Below are 8390 nucleotides of genomic sequence, written 5' to 3' on the forward strand. Positions count from 1 at the left end.
TGGGTGCATGGCAGGACTCAGAACGGAAGGAGTGATTTTTGGATTTTGCAGCTCAGATTCTGGTGGAATTTTGGTGGGTGCTATGTCGCATTAGCAAGACCCCCCAAGCACCAATACAGTGGAACCCCCCCACAAGTGACCCCATTTTGCAAACTACACCCCTCAGGGAATTCATCTAGGGGTATAGTGTACATTTCAAACCCCCAGGGGTTTCACCAATTTTGATACAAGTGGGCAGTGAAAATGAAAAATTACATTTTTTTACACAAAAATGCAGTTCTGGCTCAAAATTTTTCATTTTCAGAAGGTATGAAGGAGAAAAAGCACCCCAAAATCTGTGCCCCAATTTCTCCCGAGTACGGCAATGCCTCACATGTGACCAAAAAATACCAGTTGGGTGCATGGCAGGACTCAGAACGGAAGGAGTGATTTTTGGATTTTGCAGCACAGATTTTGGTGGAATGAATGGTGGGTGCTATGTTGCACCAATACAGTGGAACCCCCCCACAAGTCACCCCATTTTGCAAAGTACACCCCTCAGGGAATTCATCTAGGGGTATAGTGTACATTTCAAACCCCCAGGGGTTTCACCAATTTTGATACAAGTGGGCAGTGAAAATGAAAAATTACATTTTTTTACACAAAAATGCAGTTCTGGCTCAAAATTTTTCATTTTCAGAAGGTATGAAGGAGACAAAGCACCCCAAAATCTGTGCCCCAATTTCTCCCGAGTACGGCAATGCCTCACATGTGACCAAAAAATACCATTTGGGTGCATGGCAGGACTCAGAAGGGAAGGAGTGATTTTTGGATTTTGCAGCTCAGATTCTGGTGGAATTTTGGTGGGTGCTATGTCGCATTAGCAAGACCCCCCAAGCACCAATACAGTGGAACCCCCCCACAAGTGACCCCATTTTGCAAACTACACCCCTCAGGGAATTCATCTAGGGGTATAGTGTACATTTCAAACCCCCAGGGGTTTCACCAATTTTGATACAAGTGGGCAGTGAACATGAAAAATTACATTTTTTACACAAAAATGCAGTTCTGGCTCAAAATTTTTCATTTTCAGAAGGTATGAAGGAGAAAAAGCACCCCAAAATCTGTGCCCCAATTTCTCCCGAGTACGGCAATGCCTCACATGTGACCAAAAAATACCAGTTGGGTGCATGGCAGGACTCAAAAGGGAAGGAGTGATTTTTGGATTTTGCAGCTCAGATTCTGGTGGAATTTTGGTGGGTGCTATGTCGCATTAGCAAGACCCCCCAAGCACCAATACAGTGGAACCCCCCCACAAGTGACCCCATTTTGCAAACTACACCCCTCAGGGAATTCATCTAGGGGTATAGTGTACATTTAAAACCCCCAGGGGTTTCACCAATTTTGATACAAGTGGGCAGTGAAAATGAAAAATTACATTTTTTACACAAAAATGCAGTTCTGGCTCAAAATTTTTCATTTTCAGAAGGTATGAAGGAGAAAAAGCACCCCAAAATCTGTGCCCCAATTTCTCCCGAGTACGGCAATGCCTCACATGTGACCAAAAAATACCAGTTGGGTGCATGGCAGGACTCAGAAGGGAAGGAGTGATTTTTGGATTTTGCAGCACAGATTCTGGTGGAATGAATGGTGGGTGCTATGTTGCACCAATACAGTGGAACCCCCCCACAAGTCACCCCATTTTGCAAACTACACCCCTCAGGGAATTCATCTAGGGGTATAGTGTACATTTCAAACCCCCAGGGGTTTCACCAATTTTGATACAAGTGGGCAGTGAAAATGAAAAATTACATTTTTTTACACAAAAATGCAGTTCTGGCTCAAAATTTTTCATTTTCAGAAGGAATGAAGGAGACAAAGCACCCCAAAATCTGTGCCCCAATTTCTCCCGAGTACGGCAATGCCTCATGTGTGACCAAAAAGTGGCAGGACTCAGAAGGGAAGGAGTGATATTTGGATTTTGCAGCACAAATTCTGGTGGAATGATGGTGGGTGCTATGTCGCATTAGCAAGACCCCCCAAGCACCAATACAGTGGAACCCCCCCACAAGTGACCCCATTTTGCAAACTACACCCCTCAGGGAATTCATCTAGGGGTATAGTGTACATTTCAAACCCCCAGGGGTTTCACCAATTTTGATAAAACTGGGCAGTGAACATGAAAAATTACATTTTTTTACACAAAAATGCAGTTCTGGCTCAAAATTTTTCATTTTCACAAGGAATGAAGGAGAAAAAGCACCCCAAAATCTGTGCCCCAATATCTCCCAAGTACGGCAATGCCTCACATGTGACCAAAAAATACCAGTTGGGTGCATGGCAGGACTCAGAAGGGAAGGAGTGATTTTTGGATTTTGCGGCTCAGATTCTGGTGGAATGAATGGTGGGTGCTATGTGGCATTAGCAAGACCCCCGAAGCACGGTGAAATTATGAACCTAATATTCCATAGATGTGTGGTATATTTTAAAACACTCCTTTATACATAGGCCGGGTTTTTCGGGGCAAGTGTCACACTGGAAAATAGTTTGCTTTCTTATTCCCTTTTTATAGCAAACTTTGCACCTTTTTTGTGTCCTGCCCTTTTTTCCAGTGGAGGGGATTTCATCAGGAAAATGCTGCCCTGGTACAATACGGGGGCCAGTACTAGAAGTACTGGGGCCCTCTGCCTGCTGGTTCCCAAATATTAGGCCCTTTATGACTTCCTCTTGAAAGTGCATAAATGTCCCCCTCTGGCCGGTAGAACGGAATAGCACGTAAGCGTTATACAGTGCCATCTGGATGATATACACGGCCACCTTCTTGTACCAGATTTTTGTTTTCCGCAGGGCACTGTACGGCTTCAGTACCTGATCTGAAAGATCAACTCCGCCCATGTACCTATTGTAATCCAGGATACAATTAGGTTTGGAGGTGTGGGTACTGGTACCTCGTACAGGGATGGAGGTGGTACTGTCTCCGTGAATTGTTGTCAGTATAAGGACATCCCTCTTGTCCTTATATTTGACCAACAACATATTTTCGTTGCATATTCCCCTGCTTTCACCCCTTCTCATTACTTGGGCAATGTGCGTTTTTGGGAGGCCTCTTTGGTTCTTGCGCACAGTACCGCAAGCTGCTGTACCTCTTGAACCAAGGGCCTTAAACAGGGGGATGCTGGTGTAAAAGTTATCCACATAGAGGTGATAACCTTTATCCAGGAAGGGGTGCACTAAATCCCAGACAATTTTCCCACTAACACCTACGAGGGAGGGGGGGCATTCTGGCGGTTCAATTCTTGAATCCTTACCTTCATAAACCCTAAACCTGTGGGTGTACCCTGAGGTGCTTTCACACAGTTTATACATTTTTATGCCATACCTTGCCCTCTTACTGGGAAGGTACTGGCGGAATTTAACCCTTCCTTTAAAATGTATAAGGGACTCGTCGATACAAATAAATTTTTCAGGGATGTACACCTCTTCAAATTTGGCACTGAAATGATCAATGACCGGCCTGACTTTGAATAGCCGGTCAAAGGTGGGATCATCTCTGGGTGGGCACTGTGCATTATCGGTGTAATGTATAAATTTAAGAATTGTCTCAAATCGAGTCCGGGTCATGGCCATACGGTAAAATGGAGTACTGTACAGAACATCTGTACTCCAATATTGCCTAATTTCTGGCTTTTTTACTATGCCCATATGAAACACCAGACCCCAAAACGTCATCATCTCTACTGCATCTACAGGGGTCCACCTAGCAAATGATGACGTGGGGTTTTGAGCAATAAACTGCTGGGCATATAAATTAGTTTGGTCCACCATTAAATTTATAAAATCATCAGAGAAAAATAATTTGAAAAAGTCAATTTCTCTGAGACCTGTGGAATCAAATTGGATTCCTGGCATGGCCAAAAACTCAGGAACCTGGGGCTCAAAATTGTCTGGTGGTGGGGTCCATACGAGATCAATTATTGGGGGGGGGGTCTCAGCTGCTCTACGGGGGCGTCTTTGAGGGGGTCCCTCATCACCAGAGGAGGAAGAGGAGCTTAAGGCGAATCCTTCAAATTCCCCGCTTGCATCACTGGCTGTGTCAGAGTCAGAAGCAAGCATGGCATATGCCTCCTCCACTGAATACATTCTCCTGGATGACTGGGAGGACATTTGGGAGGACATTTGGGAGGACATTTGGGAGGACATTTGGGATGCCATTTTTATTTTTGTGTTACTGGTAGTGAAATGTTTCAACACGTGTATAGTGTAGGGGGGGGTACAAACTTTATTTCAATCCGGGGGGTATGTAGTGTGTAGTGTGTATGTGGTGCAGAAAAAAAAAAATACTTTATACCAATAAAAAAAAAAAAAATGAAGGGGTTAAAAATAAAAAATTTAAGGGGTTAAAAAAAAAAAAAAAGGTCCTGCGCCAAAAATTGAGCACAGATGTTGGTCAGTAACGTCTGTCACTGAACAGCGCTCAAAGGCAACAGGAATTTGATCAAAAAAAAAAAAAAAAATAGATCAACCCTGTGCCGAAAAAGATGATCAGTGATGTACGTCACTGATCAGCGCACAGCGGCCACAGGACACCCACAAAATCACAGTGTGTGTAAAAAAAAAATTAAAAAAAGACCCCACAGCACACACACAAAAAAAAAAGGTGATCAGTGATGCGACACTGATTACCAGTGAGGTGCAGCAGGTGCACAACCTTTGGTGCAACTGACAGGTATATATAAAAAAAAAAAAACCTCTGTACCCCCAAAAAAGTTGCTGATCACCTCAGATATAGTGATCAGCACAAAAGGCGGGGGCAGCAGACACAAAATTTAGCACTCTCTATCACTCTCTGTCACTATCTCTCTCTATCTCTCTATCTCTCACTATCTATCACTCTATGACACTGCAGCAGCAGCACTGACAGGTATATCTATATATAAAAAAAAACCTGCGCCCCCAAAAAGTTGCTGATCAGTTAATTTATACTGATCAGCACAAAAGGAGGGGGCAGCAGTCAGTTATATAAAAAATATATAGCACAATCTGTCACTATCTCTCTCTATCTCTCTCTCTCTATCTCTCTCTATCTCTCTATAACTATCACACTGCAGCAGCACAAAATATAGCACTCTGTCACTAGGCCTCTCTATCTATCTCTCTCTCTCTATCTCTCTCTCTATCTATAACTATATCACACTGCAGCAGCACAAAATATAGCACTCTCTGACACTATCTCTCTCTCTATCTCTCTCTATCTCTCTCTATCTCTCTCTATCTCTCTATCTCTCTATCTAGCTAGTACACTGCAGCAGCACAATTTCACAGGAAGGCACAAGTAGCAACAGGATCCAGGAAGCAGTGATGAAGCAGCGATCAGGTAAGTATGGAGCAAGTATGGAGCAAGGTTCTGGTCAGTATGGCGGCAGGGGGGTACGGTGACCGCACTGCACGCTATTCCAGACCGGAATGGCGTCTGCAGTGCAGTCACCGTTAGTTTAAATCCCCCTCCTTGGCTGTGATTGGTCCGTCGGTCCGACGGACCAATCACGGCCTTTGGGGGCGGGCGGGGTGAGGTGGGGTGACACCAGTGTCACCCTTACACCCCGCGGTGATTGGTGCTGTACTTTACAGCACCAATCACCTCTGATCCCGTGTCACCGGCGAACGTTATTCGCCGGTGACACAGGAAAACGCTGTGAATGGCTGTTCATACTGAACAGCCAATCACAGCGATCGCCGACGGGGGGGCGGCATCGCAGCCCCCCCTGGGCATGCACGGACATGTCTGCTGTCAGGGACAGCAGACATGTTGAAACTGTCACCGCGTCTATAGACGCGGTGACAGTTTAAATCCATGACGTACATTTACGCCATGTGTCGGGAAGTGCTTCCCGACCATGACGTAAATGTACGTCAAATGTCGGGAAGGGGTTAACAATACAAACAATGCATCAGCAAAACATGAATAAAAATTGTTGAAAATGGATGCAAATTTGACAAAACCACGTGGAACCTCTAGTAATTTGCCATGTGGTTTTAGACCACAACTGATTTTTCAATAGTCAAAAAAAGTCACATTAATTGAATAGGTCGAATAAAAATTCAACCTGAAAATGGCAAACCGTTTTTTTTTGGAATTGAATTGAATACACTCCATAGATGTTAATAGTCAGGATCTATATATTGTAAAATGAACACCACCTCCCCATAAACGTTTATCAGCTGATGTTATAGCTATAGATGGATGCAAAAAGTCACAAAATTCACTCCTGAATAGAAAAATCTAAACTTTTTTTTACACGGGCCCCATTTTTAGTACAGTAGAGCCATATAAAAAAGAATAAAAGTGGATTTCCCGTCTAAATACAGTGTACAAACCAGTTTGAAACTTGATTGAACATGCCGGAATCGCAGTTCCGCTTCAAAGTTTGTGTCCGAGGTTCACAGTTTGCTTTACATATTAGAGTTATGAAATATTTTTATACACTATTAAAATCATATTTTCTTTTTAAACAATCATTTTTATGTAGATATCTGAAATTACAATTACATGGTATATTATGATTATAACAACAAGAAGCATAACAAATTTGATGTTGTAACTTCTGTTACAATGGCAATTCCGGTTGAGGATTTCAGAAAATGAGTAACAACATTTTCAATGTGAGGAATTTCAATCAAAAATGGGAACTGTTCCTTGAGTAAACAAAACCTTTTTCTGGAAAAAAAACAATAAAAAAATACAAAAAAAAGTCCATAATTGGTCAGGGTTTATTTTTTTTAAATTATAATAGAAGAAAACAAGGCACCATATCATGTATGATCAATTCAACTTTTTTAAAGTCATCATGAGTACTATAATGTGTGTGTAATTATTATAAATACCACGGAGAGACAAATATGAGGTCGTTAAGAAAAGAGAAGGAAGCTGTGGGTCTGAGAGAAGGTATTTTTTCACAGTAGAACAATTTATCTTAACCCTTGTGTATTGGAACAGTGAGCGCTACTGCATTTGATGTCTAATGTGCACATTGAAAGTTTGCCATTTGCAATTAGAGACCATTATAGGCAACACTGACGGTGTAACGGTTAGCATTACTGCCTCACAGCACTGAGGTCATGGGTTCTATTCCCACCATGGCCCTAACTGTGTGGAGTTTGTATATTCTCCCCGTACTTGCGTGGGTTTGCTCCGGGTACTCTGGTTTCCTCCCACAATCAAAATATATACTGGTAGGCTAATTGCCACCCAACAAATTAACCCTAGAATGTCTGTGTGGGCGTGTACATGTGGCAGGGAATATAGATTGTAAGCTCCACTGGGGCAGGGACTGATGTGAATGGTCAAATATTCTCTGTAAAGCGCTGTGGAATATATGTTAAATAAATAAATTAATTATAATGCTTTCATTAGAGTGAACCCCCTAACCTACTGTCACCAGGGCAGCCATCAGGGGGGGACTGTGGGGACTCCAGGCCCAGACAGAAAGGGGGAGTTGGATTTGGTGAAGTACGCTGATGCCAAAAGGTAAGAGGAGAGAAGAGGAATGGGTGAGAGCAGCTTCCTCATTTGACACCAGATCTTGGACCAGGCTTGTGGTGCAGACCTCCACAGCTGTGTCTGAACATGCCGGCCAGGTTTTAATGATATGGGCCACATATTTTACTGTGCACCCCTCGTGTAAAATATGCAATGGCTGTTAACTGCTGACCATCACTTTGAATAGAATCGTCCTCTTAGAAGGAAGAGCTCTTAATAAATGGATCTTACTTTCTGCAAGAATACTCTCTTCCCTCTTCAGGGAAAAGGATTTAACACCTCACTCTATCTGCCACCATGATGATTTACCACTTATAAGCTCCACATGTCATTTCTTTTGTTGTGTTGTATGTTGACATGCATAATGCTGCTATGCTGATCTTCCTAGCAAGACGCTCATTGTCTGCTGATCCGCTCTGCCAGTCCCTCCATTGGCTGCCTGTATATTACCGTATTCAATATAAAACACTTCTACTCGCATATAAAGCTATTAACCATACTGCACCAGCGTATATCTCTTTATTTATCACAAAATATCTCCCATCTCGACCACTCCGCTCTGCACAAGATCTGCGTCTCTCTTCTGCACGGATCACTAGCTCCCATTCACTATTACAGGACTTTCATCGGGCTGCTCCCATCCTATGGAATGCCCTTCCACGCACAATAAGACTCTCCACTAGCCTCCAAACTTACAAGTGTTCCCTGAAAACTCACCTCTTCAGGCAAGCCTATCTATCATATTTGAGTTCCATAAGCATAACCCTCTGAGGCATTTATGTATTATATAGCTTCCCTTCTGCAACTTGGTAGGAATGCTATGCTATTACTGGTGCCTGTGCTTGTGTTTCCCTCCTATGTCCCTATAGCAGGC

This window comes from Crinia signifera, chromosome 9 (assembly GCF_055691185.1).
Source record: "Crinia signifera chromosome 9, ASM5569118v1, whole genome shotgun sequence".
Lineage (NCBI taxonomy): Eukaryota > Metazoa > Chordata > Amphibia > Anura > Myobatrachidae > Crinia > Crinia signifera.